This window comes from Budorcas taxicolor, chromosome 8 (assembly GCF_023091745.1).
Source record: "Budorcas taxicolor isolate Tak-1 chromosome 8, Takin1.1, whole genome shotgun sequence".
Classification (NCBI taxonomy): domain Eukaryota; kingdom Metazoa; phylum Chordata; class Mammalia; order Artiodactyla; family Bovidae; genus Budorcas; species Budorcas taxicolor.
In genome coordinates, this window is record NC_068917.1 from 20,646,938 (window position 1) to 20,662,449 (window position 15,512).

A 15,512-nucleotide genomic window follows, 5' to 3' on the forward strand; every position below is an offset into this window, starting at 1 on the left:
TAGACTTTTGAAGTTAAACAGCCTTCCTTTTTCCTTCCCTCGCTCATCCCCTTCCTCTATTACTTATTCATTCATCAAACATGTTAAATAGATATGTCATGTGCCAGATAAAAGAAATGTAGCTTCTATTTTTGAGGGTCTCAGAGTCAACTGAGGGTGACAGATGTATGTGTTACAATGCAACTGATTACAGCAGTGAGATAACTAACTGGTATAATAAAGAACGTATTCAGGATGTCCTGGGAGCCCAGAGAGGGAGCATGTTTCTGCCTCTAGTGGTCAGGGAAGGCTTGGCAAAGTGACAACATTTGAATAAAAACAACCCCTTCCTTTCTCACAAAATAGTCCTGTTGACACTGTCAAAATCTTGACAGGATCGCACCAGGAGTTTGACTTTTGAGAGGAAAAAAGTAGGGACTTAGTGTTTCAAATGGAAACATTTTATCCTTATCTGATAGGATAGTTCAAAATTTTAAGTAATTCAGAGATGCTTAAACCACTGATAAGTTTGTTGTGTATCTTTCTAATACCCACACACACACACATACATACATGTGCATAAGCTAGTAATCTTCTATGGTTTGTTTTTTCCACCTCAAAGTAAAGAGAGGTTATATATCAATATATAACTCATTTTGAATCTTTGAAACAGGTATATTTACCATTACAGTATATGGATTTATCAAAATTAATTTTTTCAGTCTCAGTGGACACTAGTGGTTGCCAAGTTTTTATATTGTAAACAACACTACAGTAAATCTCTGTATATACTGCTTTGCAAACTTATCAGTTATTCCCTCAGGATAAATTTCTAGAAAAGCAATTGCTTCAGCAAGGAGATACATACTGCTAGATTGTCCTGAAAAGGATTATATCAAGGTCACTGACACCTGTTGTTTATGAGAGAAAACAACTTTGGAAATCAGAAAGACCCAAGCACAGATCCTGAATCAGCTGCTTTCTATCTCAAGGTCCTTGTACCCAAATCTCAGCTTCCTCTTCTCTGAAATCCATTAGCAATACTGATTGCAAAAGGTTATGTAAATTAAGTGAGATTATCTTCATATAATATATGGATCTAATAGAGTGCCTGACACAAAACCGGAAGTTAATATGCAGTAGTTAGCAGACCTGTTTGGAGAAGGAAATGGCAACCCACTCCCATGTTCTTGCCTGGAGAATCCCAGGGATCGGGGAGCCTGGTGGGCTGCTGTCTATGGGGTCGCACAGAGTCGGACACGACTGAAGCGACTTAGCAGCAGCAGCAGCAGCAGCAGCGGACCTATTGAAAACTGCATCTTTAGGAAAGCAAAAAGAATACTTCATCCTCCTGATGATGACACTGTTTCAGGCTTCTGATGTGATGAGCTCTTTAATGCTCTTTCCCACAGGGAGCTCTTAGGAATTGCCTTCCTGTAAGGGGCCTGAGGCCTGTCCACATGTGCCTTTGTATTCTATCGCTTTGCTTGGAAGTCCCCCAAGCATTCCCCTCCTTCCATCTTGTTTATCAGATTTAATGTGTCCAGGACACTACCCTCTGTGCCTTAATGGCCAGGTTTAAGAATGCTTTTTATTTTTGTAATGTAAGACCTTTAAAGGGTGTTGGCGATCTATAATTTGAAGCTGTTTCATGAAGTCCTAGATCACTTGCAGTGAGATAAATTGGGCCCCGCACAGTAACGCATTAAAAACAGGGACATCTGCGCAGCTTCCCCCTAGTGCTTTATAACTGGTCTCTTCCTTTTAAATTCACATCTGTTATATAGCTCCCAAGTAAATGGCACACATTTTGCTTAAAGACAGGACAGACTGTACGGACCAAATTTTATTTTTCCTGACCATTAGTGCCTGCCATCAAACAGATTGTGAAAACATACACATTTTTGAGCTGTAAGCAGGCCTTTTGTATGCATCCCCACGAGGAAAACAATTTATTCCCCTTAAAATTGTGTATATATGTGTGTATGTAAATTTATTTGTTAATATACATGTTCACTTCTTTATTTAGGAAATATTTTGAGATTTGCAGTGGGGAATTCTGAATTTATACATTGTGGTGTGATTTAAAAGGTTTTTTTTAGACTATATTTTTTCCTAAGAATGGTGGAATCTTGATAATTGATGAAGCTGGGAGATGGATGCCTGTGGGATCATTATACCATTCCCTCGGCCTGTGCAGACTTAGAGTTTTGCTTAATAAAAATTAAATTAAAAAGATTATATTTTTCTAAGCCAAAATAGAGCCTGTGTTACTGTGCTTTGTCCACAGCAGAACATATAAAATTCCGCATTAGGCTGAGAAAAGATCCTTAGAGCTTAGCGTAAAATCAAATGGCTGAGAACAACCAGTGTTCTGTTGGCCTTTGATTAGAGTCAAGTGTTTTTGTGGTATTACAATCCGACTGTGCTATGAAGAGTCAGGGCAATTTACTTTGAATTGTAAATGTCCAACATAAGAATTTTTTAATCCCGTTTTGTGCTCTCATCTTTTGATTATTTGAGATTTCACTCTAAGTCCCATTTACCCTCTTTTTCTTTTTTCCCCTTTTAAGGGCTATTAAACTTTTCAAGTGATACAAGCCAGACTCAGAACATGAGAATTAGCATCAAAAGATATGGTTTGAATCTCAGTTCTGTGTAACCTTGAGAAGGATACTTAATTTCTCTGAAAATCTATTTTTTTTAAACATAGAAAATTGGTGTAACAATAATGCTTATAGGACTGCTGTGAAGGTTTAAAAAGAAAGTGAATAAAAACATGCTTTCTGAACTGTAAAGCCCCCCTACAGCTGGATATGTGATTGCACCCTTGTAGGGCTCCATCATGGACTTTGGTGGTTCAGCAGTGAAGAATCTGCCTGCCAATGCAGGGGACCCAGGAGACAGGGTTTTGATCCCTGGGTCGGGAAGATACCCTGGAGAAGGGAAATGGTACCTACTCCAGTATTGTTGCCTCGGGGATCCCATGGACAGAGGAGCCTGGCGGGCTATAGTCCATAGGGTTGTGGAGTCAGACACGACTGAAGAGACTTTGCATGGGGTCTATCATGGCAAAAAATAAAGAACTCTGGCGCACTTAGGGCACAAAATATACACAGAATAGGGTAGTGAGGCTAGGCTAGTGCCCTTCCCCTTTCTCGGCTGAGGCAAAGGGTTTGATAACCTTATTCACAGCAAGTAGTGGTTTTCAGGTCTTCTCTGGTAGGTCAGCTGGTAAAGAGTCCACCTGCAATGTAGGAGACCTGGGTTCCGATCCCTATGTTGGAAAGATCCCTCGGAGAAGGGCGTGGCATCCCACTCCAGTGTTCTTGTCTGGAGAATCCCATGGACAAAAGAGCCTGGTGGGCTAGTGTCCATGAGGTCACAAAGAGTTGGACATGACCGCACGACTAAGCGCAGTGGTTTTCTAGTGTTCACGTGACCCTGGGAGCTTGTTTGGTTTCAGATGTCCAGAACAATTTCTAGGATATGGGTTCAGAAGGTCTAGGGTGGGGATAAGTGTGTACATTTTAAAATAAGCATCTTTGGTAATTCTGATATAGACGGTCTAAAGATTACACGGCTTCTAAGGTATAACAAATTAACCTTTTAAAGCCTATTTCCTGTTCAGAAGAAAGTTCTGATCTGCCTATGGCCACTTGAGGTGACATTTAGAGATGTCAGTATATTTGTATAATTGAATTCATCCGGGCGCTTGTTAATTGAATTGACCCTTCAATGTTTATTCCAGGTGCTTCAGGGTAGGACCATCACCAGCTCTTCCTCTACCACCCCTCCAAAAAGAAGAAGATAACGACTCTGAGGGAAAGAAGTGTTATTTAACTTACAGGAATGTAACCAGGAATGAAGTGCCAGACATCAAGTGTTGGAAAGTTTTGAGTGTAACCTCCCCATGGTCCTTCAAACTGTGTCCCACATACAGGTGAGGGGTAGGGGGAGCTTGGTGGGGGGTGGGGGTGGAACTGAAAGCTCCAACCCCTTATTCACCCCTCCGCCCACTCACCTGATTGCTTCTCTTGAAATTGTGCTTTCTGAAAGTCACTTTTTTTTTTTCCTTTAAAAACTAGTAAACTCAGTTGTGGTTGAAAGGGACTTGTTGTGAATGATGAAAAGGATTTTCTTTTTCGCCTCTAATGCTCTTATCACTTAGGACACTGTTAGTACATAAGGAGAGAAGAACTGGCCAGACTGGTAGGTGGAGATTGGAATAAGCAAGGGAATTTACAAACGAGGCTTATCTTCCACTGTTGCAAGAGGGTTAGATCTCTGCACCAGCTGTCCAGAATCTTAAAAGTTTATGTAGAAGACTTAACTGTTCATTCATATATGCTGGGCCAACGATCTCAACAACACGGGGCTCTCTCAAAGGCTGCATGCTTGAAAACAGTTCCAACCGCGGGAGTGGTGTGCACTATGTACATGGCATGGACAGGGGATAGGGTGAGAGGGGTAATGAGCCTCCTGTTGCCCTGGGCCAGTTTAGAGGTCAAGGAGAGGTCATGTCCTCTCAATGACCTCCTCCAACAGAAATTCCGAGGTTTTTAAGAACTCTTCCTCCCAGGACTAGGAGAAAGAACGAGCGTATATATTTCTTACTATAAATCATGACATCACAGGCTGCCTCACATGGAAGCCTCTGTTAGTGACTTTGCCTCTAAGTGGGTCTATCCTTAAAGTAATGTTGTCCTGGAGACTATTTGCTTTTTCTGTATTTGAGTGTGATTATTGTTTGGTCAGAAAACTATAGCTTTTACTTTAGATAATTGACTTTAGAGGGGTTTGTTGTATTGTTAAATGTTATTTTTATTTAGACTTAGGGCTAAAATATTGCCTGTGGGGAACGTATCTTTGGCTTGGTAATGAAAGTTAATGAAAAAATACATTTTGATTAAAAGAAAATTGCTTTATAGTCAGTTTTTAAACAAGAATTGGAACAATTGCATTAGATGAGATAGCCCAGGATACCTACTCTCCAAATGTTATTTACTTTTTATAATACAGCTATTTTCAGTGTTCTCTTTATCTTCTTAGGTTTGCATTCTCTGATCAGATTGTTAGGGTCTCATTTCCTAATTTGGCAATATCTAAGTCAGATAACGTGAAGGATACAAAACTCCGATATTTTGACCACCTGATAGGAAAAACTGACTCATTAGAAAAGACCCTGATGCTGGGAAAAATTGAGGGCAGGAGGAGAAGGGGGTGGCAGAGGATGAGTTGGCTGGATGGTATCACCGACTCAATGGATGTGAGCCTGAGCAAACTCCGGGAGATGGGAAGGACAGGGAAGCCTGGGGGTGTGCTGCAGTCCATGGGGTTGCAAAGAGTCAGACATGACTGAGCGACTGAACAACAGAATGAGGATATAAAACATGTTGGAAACAGTAGTACTATAAAATGTAAGATACTGCTAATATTATGGAGTCTTCTTCCTCTTTTGTGCTATGCCCAGATTCTTGAGAGAACTGGTCTGAAAGATAGTCTAATTATATACTATTCTGTGCGCTCGCAGAACCCCACCCAGAATCTCTGCCTTCTACTCCATAGCTTGAAGTAAACAAACTAGAATGTATTGTTAAGTTTCCCTTTATCTGTCTTCTATAAATTCAAGATCGGGTGGTGGAGCTGGAAGTGGAGAGAGAGATTTGTAGCTGTTCAGTCGCTCAGTCATGTCCGACTCTTTTGCGACTCCTTGGACTGTACCCCACCAGGCTCCACTATCCATGGAATTTTCCAGGCAAGAGTACTGGGGTGGATTGCCATTTCCTCCTCCAGGGATCTTCATGACCCATGGATCTAATCTGCATCTCCTGCATTGCAAGTGGATCCTTTGTCACTGAGCCACCAGGGAAGCCTGGAAGATAGGTGCATCTGGGAAAAAATACCTGGTCTGACTCTCCCTAAAGGCTAGTTTCAAGGAGACCGCTGAGCTGCTTTATCTGTCTGCCAGTTTTGGGTGATGACCTCTTTTCAAGGTATTTAAAAGAGCAGCATAAGTGTCACGTCTCCTTTTCACTGCTGTTTCAGTCAGGGTGCTATCAGGAGTTAGATTTCATCCCAGATGGCTGGGATTCAGGAACCCTAGCAGAGTGGTTACTTCCAGATGAATGGGCCAGTTTACAAGAATCGAGGCAGGCAGATGCTAGCAACCTTGGGAAATAGTTGCCGCTCAGCTTCCCTAGTGGCTCAGCAGTGAAGAATCCGCCTGCCAATGCAAGAGACTTAGGAGATATGGGTTTGATCCCTGGGTTGGGGAAGAGCCCCTGGAGAAAGTGAAAAGAAAGTGTGAAGGTGTTAGTCGCTCAGTGTGTCTGACTCTTTGCAACCCCATGGACTGTAGCCCACCAGACTCCCCTGTCCATAAGATTTCCCAGGCAAGAATAGTGGAGTGGGTTGCTGTTCCCTTCTCCAGGAGATCTTCCTGACCCAGGGATGGAACCTGGGTATGCTGCATTGCAAGTGGATTCTTTACCATCTGAGCCACCAGGGAAGCCCTCCTCTGGAGAAGGGAATGGAATCCAATCCAGTATTCTTGCCTGGAAAATCCCATGGACAGAGGAGCCTGGCAGGCTACAGTCCACGGGGTTGTGAAGAGTTGGATGCTTCTGAGCATGCATAGAAAGCCGAAAGATATCCAGTATAATTGTTCTTTAGCATCAACCAAAGATTTTTCCCCATTTTCTAAAGTCTCCCATTTGCTTCCTATCAGATACTTTTTTTTTTTTTTTAACAATGCAACATCTTGACTTCTCATTAATTCATTAAGTGAAAGTATTTTTGGCTGTAATGTATGAGTATGGGGATTCACCTGAGGAATAGTCGATCAGATTTTTTCACATGAACAAATTGGACTTGGGGAATTTCTAAATGACATGGAAAATTTTTATACATGAGTTTGTGTTCTTTGTCATCAGAAAATATAATTCTTGCAAAATACATTATTGGTACCATAATATTTAGCACATGATATTGTCAACTGTATAGATGTAATTGAAGGTTTTTCAAAGTGGGCATTTTAATATAATCTCTGATCCTAGATATTTCTTGACACTGTAACTTTGATGTGGCTCCTTTGATTGAAGTATGCTTTTATCAGTAAGCTTACTGCTTTTTTAAAATTATTGTTGTGGTTCAGTTGCCAAGTCATGTCCAACTCTTTGTAACCCCATGGACAGCAGCATGCCAGGCTTCCCTGTCTTTCATCATCTCCCATAGTTTGCTGAAACTCATGTCCATAGAGTTGGTAATGCCATCCAGCCATCTCATCCTCTGTCATCCCCTTTTCTTCCTGCCTTCAGTCTTTCCCAGCATCAGGGTCTTTTCCAGTGAGTCAGTTCTTCGCATCAGGTGGCCAAAGAGCTTCAGCCTCAACATCAGGCCTTCCAGTGAATATTCATGGTTGATTTCCTTTAAGACTGAATGTGTAAACTATTTTGTTTTATCCTATACCCAGGTAACATACTCTTGCTGAATTCCACTGTCAGGAGTGTGTTGTAAAGTGAGGGTGTGGGATCGAATGAGGAATGGGTGAGTTTATGCGGTGGCCATGTTAGAATAAGCCATGCCATTGAAATGGCAGTGGTAAAGTGGCTAGATAAAAACTAAAAACAGAAATGGCCTGCTTGTTTGCACATCTATTCTCTACCCTAAATTGTGAGCAGTTCAGCAGAAGCTGAGTTTGGGCTCATCATATGCACACAAATGGATTAACTGCTATGTGACTAATTTGCTATATTGGCACGCAGTTTGGCAGTTTGGATTGGGGAAAGGGAAAGCACGTGGGTCTGTCACATTTGATAAACTAGAGGTCCATGAAGAACTATGGTGATGACTGTGAGTGCTGTGTGTGATGACAGGTGTGCTACAGCCAGTAACAATGAGGGGATGGCGGTGATGGTTGGTGGATAGTGTTGGTAAAGGAATTGTGGAGATAGATATGGGGATGATGATGGTGGTGGCAGAGCTGGCAACATTGGTGGTAGACCTGAAGATGCTTGTGGTGGGAGAAGATGCAATGAAAGTTGAAGAGGTGAAGGGAGTGAGTTGGCCTCATTTCTAACAGAACTACTGTTAGAAGAGAAGACGTTGATGGGGAATGGGGAAAGTGTTAGTAATGATACTGGTAATTCCATGAATGGTGGTAGAGCTTAGAAGTCTTGAAGCTTTATGAAGTGATGTGATATCACATGACATTTAAATTGTTTTATGTGTCTTTGGTTGGATACAAATAATGAAGCCTGGTAAATTTACTTGCAGAAAGATTTGCCAGACTAAGCATTCTCATTGCAGATGCTCTTTAAGTTTTTCCTTAATTACTGATATTTGTACCATGCTGTGCCAAAAAGCAACACTCTTGTCAGTTTCAACACTGTGCACAAGTTCTTCTAATAGATATTATTCAGCCCCAATTATTGGATATTTTTAGAGTAAACCTGGCTTCCCCTATTCAATGCAGTGCTCTTCAGAGTTGATTTTTATCAGGAAAGTGATGCTATTTAGCCAGGGATTATCTTTTATCTCTGTTTGCAAAACAGCTGGAAGTGTAGCTACTGAGATTTGATATTTGTCTTCCTGCACTTCACTGCCAAGCAAAATCATTTCATTTTAATCGACAGAATTTACCTTTGTAAATTTTCATACTCATATACCATTGAAAGATTGAAACTACAAGCTTGACCTTATAGTAGGTATAAGAGATGATCTTTTTTTTTGGATAGATAGAATGTTCTTTGCCTCTCTGATAGTATGTTTGAAATTAAACAAAAATGTGCAGAGTAAATTTTCCATTTTCATTGTTTAAAGTAAACCTCCTTCCCTCTGCCTGGCGACAGGTGACTTATTCTTCCAACTGGGAGACCATGTTTGATTCTAGAGACCAGCATGAACTCGCTCAACAGATTTTCAGCTTAAACAACTGAAATTCTTTCTTCTTTGATGTATTTAAGAGTATCCATGGTTTATGGTTACTGAATATTTGCTATGCAGCTGGCACTTTTCATGGCTATTTCATGATATGTTCTAATACATTCACATTTTATGGGTAAGAAAAGTGGGGCTTTGGGAGCCACACTGATACTTGGCAGAGCCAGGATTTGGACCCAGCTGCTTACTGGTGCCCATGCTCTTAACCATTATGATATGCTTCCTGTAGATTTCCACCAATGTAGAATTTAGTTCAACTTTGCTTTTCTACTTGAAAAACCAAATAGATTTATTTTTAAAAAAGCTTCTGGGTTTTTTGGAGAAGAATAAAGATTGCCCTCCAGGAGGAAGGAAACCATATGGAAATTATCCATTTTATTCTTGACTTAGAAAATGTTTGTTTAAATAATGAGATCTGACTTGGAGCTAGAAATCTGGAAGGTTAGTTACTTACTCTGCAATTTACCAGCCCCGAGATCATGATTTAGTCCCTTAATCCTCAGAGACTTGGGACATTAGAGGCTCCTTTCCCTCATTTGCCAAAGAGAGAAAGAATCTGCCCTATTCATCTTAGATAGTAACAACTTTGTAAAGACTGAACTCAGTAACTTTACTGGACCCCTGCAGTGAAGAAGGCAATGGCACCCCACTCCAGTACTCTTGCCTGGAAAACCCCATGGATGGAGGAGCCTGGTGGGCTGCAGTCCATGGGGTTATGAAGAGTAGGACAGGACTGAGTGACTTCACTTTCACTTTCATGCCTTGGAGAAGGAAATGGCAACCCACTGCAGTGTTCTTGCCCAGGGAATCCCAGGGACGGGGGAGCCTGGTGGGCTGCCGTCTATGGGGTCGCACAGAGTTGGACACGACTGAAGCGACTTAGCAGCAGCAGCAGCAGCAGCAGTGATGTCTTAATCAATTTCCCTTCCTCTGATCACTACCTTGCAAAGTCATTCTCCATGATACTTTCCTAAAGTGTAGTATTAATCACAGAGAGGGAAATGGTGACCCACTCCAGTACTCTTGCCTGGAGACTCCCATGGATGGAGGAGCCTGGTAGGCTGCAGTCCATGGGGTCTCTAAGAGTTGGACATGACTAAACGGCTTCACTTTCATGCATTGGAGAAGGGAATGGCAACCCACTCCGGAGTTCTTGCCTGGAGAATCCCAGGGACGGGGGAGCCTGGTGGGCTGCCATCTATGGGGTCGCACAGAGTCGGACACGACTGATGTGTCTTAGCAGCAGCAGCATTAACCATGGTTCTTGTCTGATCAAAAACCTTCTTTATGTAACTATAACTTGTAGGATAACATTAAAGTGCTTAACTTGATATTCAAATTCTTTTCCATCTAGTGCCAGCTTAGCCTTCCAGTCCTACTTTTCACATTCTTTAAAGAACCTATGTGCCACTTTAACAGAATTGTTTGTTTGTTGTTCTGTTATCCTTCATGCCTTTGTTCATGCCTTGAATTACTTGTCCATTACTTACTTAAATATTTTTCGTAGCATGAAGTGAGGACGCAGCAAGAAGATGATTGTCTGCCCACCAGCAAGGGACCTCTCACCAGAACCTGACACTTGTGGTACCCTGATCTTGGACTTCCAGCTTCTGGAAAGGTGAGGAAATACAATTTGAGTCATATAATTGAGTCACCTAATCTGTGGTACTTTGTCCTGGCAGCCTGAGCAAAGTAAGTAGTGCCGTGGCCCCTTGAACGAGTGCAGAGTAAGTAAGACAAGTACTTGTAAGTAGACAAGTTCAGTGGACCCTTGAACAGCATGGGCTCGAACTGCATGGATCTACTTGTATGTAGATTTTTTCCTACAGTGAATACTGCATTACTGGACCATGCGAGATTGGATGGATCTGTGCTACAGATCCCTAGATAGAGAGGAAACTCAGTTATGGAGGGCCAGGCTATAAATTATATATGGACTTTCAATAGTACTAAACAATCTGAAGTTTGTTGGTTGAATACAGAAATGCAGAGATGTTCCAGATACGGAGGGTAGACTATAAATTATAGGCAGATTTTTGATTGTTGGAGGGTCGGTGCCCCTAACCCTCATTTGTTCAGGGATCAACTGTATCTACTATTAGGAATGTTGAAGAGTGAAAATTCCTTCATTTTTGATTCTGTGGTCTGGATTGCTAGCTGCTGAGTTTCACCTGAATCTTGGGGTTACCTGAGCTTGGCTAATCTCCTTTGCCCAGGGAAATTTCCTAGTCCCTAGTATGTCTCAGACTAGGGGTCATTTTTGATCAATGTTTTGAGTATTATGGAAGTTTTCCTGAAAGTGAGATGTGGGAATATGGATGCCTTCTCCCTGTTGAAGGTGTCTTATTTGAGTGGATGAATCTAAACTGAAAAAGACTGATTATTTCTGCTCACTAGTGGGAAGAATAACAGCCAAAGTGATCATCAAAATGATTGGCATGGTCTGTTATTTCAGCAAGATCATGAGTGAGAGGTACTGTTGAAAGAGAATAAAAGAAGGAATAATATATTAATTATTTTGGGGAAAAAGGGGAAAAATTAAGGAACTATGGTTGAAATACTATTATTTTTCTATTTTTAAGAAAATTATGCATTTCCCACCTTGCTCTAGCTTTATACTGTCATTTTATTCAACACAGCATCGATTCTCCTTGGGAATCATGGTGGGAAATTAATCTCAACATTAATTGCAATGTGTTAGTGTTAAGATGCAGTTACATGCCATATGAAGGTAGTCAGGAGACAGATCTGTGGGTTTGCTTCTCCACATTCTGATACCATGAGCTAATGGGAACAAGGTTTAGGGGGTCTTACTGTGCTAATGGGCTTCCTAGGTGGCTCAGTGGGTAAAGAAACTGCCTGCAATGCAGGAGATGCTGGAGATATGAGTTCAATTCCTGGATCAGGAAGATCCCTGGAGGAGGGCATGGCAACCCACTCCAGGATTCTCACCTGGAGAATCCCATGGACAGAGGAGCCTGGTGGGGTACAGTCCATAGGTCGCAAAGAGGTGGACGTGGCTAAAGCGACTGAACACAGCGCAGTGTTAAGATGGGCAAAGTACCTCCAATGTGGTTGTTATTGAGACTGTCATTATGTTTTTATACAATAAAGCCTCATTAGTGACATCTTGGTCTTGGGAGATAAGCTGGACTGCTTCTCACACCTTGGTGAGCACGTTCTGTCCAGGTCATGGGACATCATGAGATTTTTACTTCTAGTACATTTATCCCTCTGCTTCCAAGCCCTTTACAAACAAATATATAGTGATATGAGGATGGAAACATAGGAGATGTCTGGGAAGGTTCGACAGGAGGTGGCACTCATGCAATGTTCTGAATATCGGCCTGTATTTCACTACATGTACTAACAGTATCTTAGGAGTCCAAGGGACAGGGTGTGTTCAGTGTCTGACCCAGCACTTAGATCTTGGTGTTATCTGAAGTGAAGTGTGTATTTAACGATGTCTCACAACAGCGTTCAGCACTTTATAGTTATTTTTAGTAATTAATGTTTATTGTACACTACTATGATTTCTAATTCTTGCAGCAACTCTTCCAGGTAAGCATAATTATGCTCATGTTACAGATAAGCAAACTGAGAGTAACCGGGAGAGTAATACTTCTGTAAAGAGAGAGGTCCCAGAACTGCTAGTTGGCAAGGGTACTTTGAACCCAGCCCGTCATTTTTTCGTTCTGACACGTCTCCCTGACAAGGATCCTATTCTTGCTAAGTTATTTTTTTGAATCCACGTTGGATCTTTGTGTTGCTTTACAGTAGGAACTCAAGCAACCAAACTCTCTAATAGTCTCTATCTTTGCAAATTATGGCAATCTTCCTTGCACAAGAGCTATTCTTTTGATTAGCATGGTCTGATTTGCCTGGGTTTGATTAGCATGGTCCAGACTCCAGGATACTAATCAAGTCTTGGCATATTGACAGTTGAGTTTGATGGTGTAAAAAAGCAGAGGACCAGAGGCAGGAACTCAGCCTTTAATTACTGCCAGCATGGTGGAGCTCTCTGTATAACCATCTCCCTGCCTTTCCATCAGGAGTGGTATGTCATGTGGTTTTGTCCTTTTAAAGCGCCCTAGGACACGCTCAGTGATGGTAAGGCAGCTTTGTAATGATCTGCTTGCTTCTTGATATCCACATCTACATTGGACCCTGGATCCCATCCTGTCTCTAGGTGGAAGCATTCTAAGGAGCCTTTGGCCAGGATGCCGTGGATTCTGTATCAGTGCAATCTGATAGCTGCTGTCTCTCTTGTGTGAAGGATTTTTTAATGGCCATAATTCCCCCCATCCTGGTATACATTCCACTTTGTTGTATGGCTTTACTGATCCACTCATCTCGAAGTCTATTTCTCTATACCTTGAAACTGGGTTGGCATTGCTTATTTCTTTAACTAGTAGAGTACACTGGGAGTAAAAACATATGACTTCCAGAGTCTAGGCCTTAAGAAGCCTGCTAGCTCCTGCTTTTCATCGTCATGGGTCACATTCCTGAGACCACCATATAAGGAAGCCTGCTGGAGGGTGGGCCACTGGAGCCCAAGACCCCCCTGCCCACAGTAGTACCAACTTCCATATGTGGGTGAGGTTCTCTTAGACCTCCTACTTTAGTGAACAGGCAGCTGAATGAGGGACCGAGAAAAATCAGCAGTAATATGCTAGGCATTACAAAGAATATGGTGAGAAAAGCTTAGAGGTGAGAAAAAAAAAGACTTAACTAAAGCAGAGTCTTCAGGAATATGATCTAACTCTACAAAGGTAAGTTAGAAAAAGACTGAGGAAAAACTTGCATGCCAAAGTGGTGACTGTTCATCATAGTCATTCCCCTACAGAAAGACTGTAATGAAAAGAAAAGTAGAAATGGAAAATCAGTTTTCACAGGTGTTGGTAAAAGCACCAGACATGGCTGATGAGACCTGAGGGAGGAGCCTGGTTATCTATTGTAACATAAAGTCTTCTTGGCCTCTTTGGTGGTTTATGATACAGCTCACACCGCACACTGGTGAATTCTGAGACCCCAGAATTTGTGGAGGACAAAAAATTCTCACCAAATCTCCCTAAGTGAAGTTTTCTAAAAAAATCAGTAAGGCCTGTTGTTTCTTCCCATGAGTGTGCTAACCGCCACAAAGATACCATCTGTGTATAATGAGGTAGTGCTATAGTGAGGCTTTTAAACTGCATTATTATTTTGCATGCTGTCTGGACTTGATTGTGATTATGATTTTTCACTTTTTAGCAGAGCCATGGGAAATAAATGCTTATAAATATAATAGTTCATAAGAGAAGGCCCAAGTAACAAGGTGAAGTGAAAATCAGTTATAAATGAAGCTTGTATTAAGTCTTAAGAGTAGTACAATATTGAGCTGGTTTAAAACTCAACATTCAAAAAATGAAGACCATGGCATCCAGTCCCATCACTTCATGAAAAATATGTGGGGAAACAGTGGAAACTGTGACTATTTTTTCCTGGGCTCCAAAATCACTGCAGATGTTGACTGCAGCCATGAAATTAAAAGACACTTTCTCCTTGGAAGAAAAGCTATGACAAACCTAGACAGTGCATTGAAAAGCAGAGACTTTACTTGGCCAACAAAGGTCTGTATAGTCAAAGCTATGGTTTTTTCAGTAGTCACGCATGGATGTAAGAGTTGGACCATAAAGAAGACTGAGCACCGGGAAACTGATGCTTTTGAACTGTGGTGTTGGAGAAGACTCCTGAGAGTCCCTTGGACAGTAAGGAGATCAAGCCAGTCCATCCTAAAGGAAATCAGTCCTGAATATTCATTAGAGGGACTGAACCTGAGGCTGACGCTCCAATACATTGGCCACCTGATGCAAAGAGCGACTGATTGGAAAAGACCCTGATGCTGGGAAAGATTGAAGGGAGGAGGAGAAGGGGATGACAGCATGAGACGGTGGGGTGCCATCACCGACTCAATGGACATGAGCCTGAGCAAACTCCGGGAGATTGTGAAGGACAGGGAAGCCTGGCATGCTGACGTCCATGGGGTCACAAAGAGTTGGACACAGCTGAGCAACAAAACAACAGTGCTGAGCACCTTATCATACAAAAGCCTCAGATGATCAAAAACTAGATACTGAGGCCTTCTGATGAGGAGCTTTTAAATTCTCTTCTCTCTGCTCTCTGCATTGCTTGTCCCTTCCTTTGGAAGAGGAGTCACTACCCTTATTGTTCAGGCTTCACGACACTGATTAGGCCTGTGGGTCTCTCTGCATTAAAATATTATCCCCATGGGTGTGACTCTCTCCTGTTCTCATCTCCTGCGTGGCAAGATGGCAAGGCTGCCTCTTGCTGGCAGAAGGCCAGGCTACCCAGTATTCACCTCTTTTCTCCCCCTTGTTGTACCTGGGAACACTGAGCTCTTCTTTTTTTTTCCCAAGTGAGAAGGTTGGAAGTGGGGTTCAACTTTTGAAATTCCTTTTCTGCCCCTGTGCCCAAGCCAAAGGAATCCTGTGGAATTTTATCAGGGGATTTCATATTGGAGGTTAGTGCCCAAGACCAATGGATGAAGAGAGATGACTGTGTTTCATTGCCATTAATGCTTTAGCACATGT